Below are 318 nucleotides of genomic sequence, written 5' to 3' on the forward strand. Positions count from 1 at the left end.
CCTCTTCTTCTTCTTCCTCATCGAATATAGCACCTGAGAGAGAGGTCCAATCCGCTCCTCTCTCTTCTCATATATCCTCGGGGTACTCGTCTCTTTCTGATCCGCCGGCGACAGTTCGTGCGTCTCATGACCCAGATGTAGGTGGGGCTTCGCCAGCTCCTCTTTCTTCTTCTTCAAAGGAAAGACAAAGCAAGAAAACGAGAAAGAAAGACCCTCTATCATCGGACACATCCGATCGTCCCTCTTCTTCTTCGTCACTTTCCAAGAGAATTTCGAACTCTGTCCATCGCATGCTTGCCCCATCAAAGACTACTTCAT

The sequence above is a fragment of the Cystoisospora suis genome (assembly GCF_002600585.1).
Source record: "Cystoisospora suis strain Wien I chromosome Unknown contig_10929, whole genome shotgun sequence".
NCBI lineage: Eukaryota > Apicomplexa > Conoidasida > Eucoccidiorida > Sarcocystidae > Cystoisospora > Cystoisospora suis.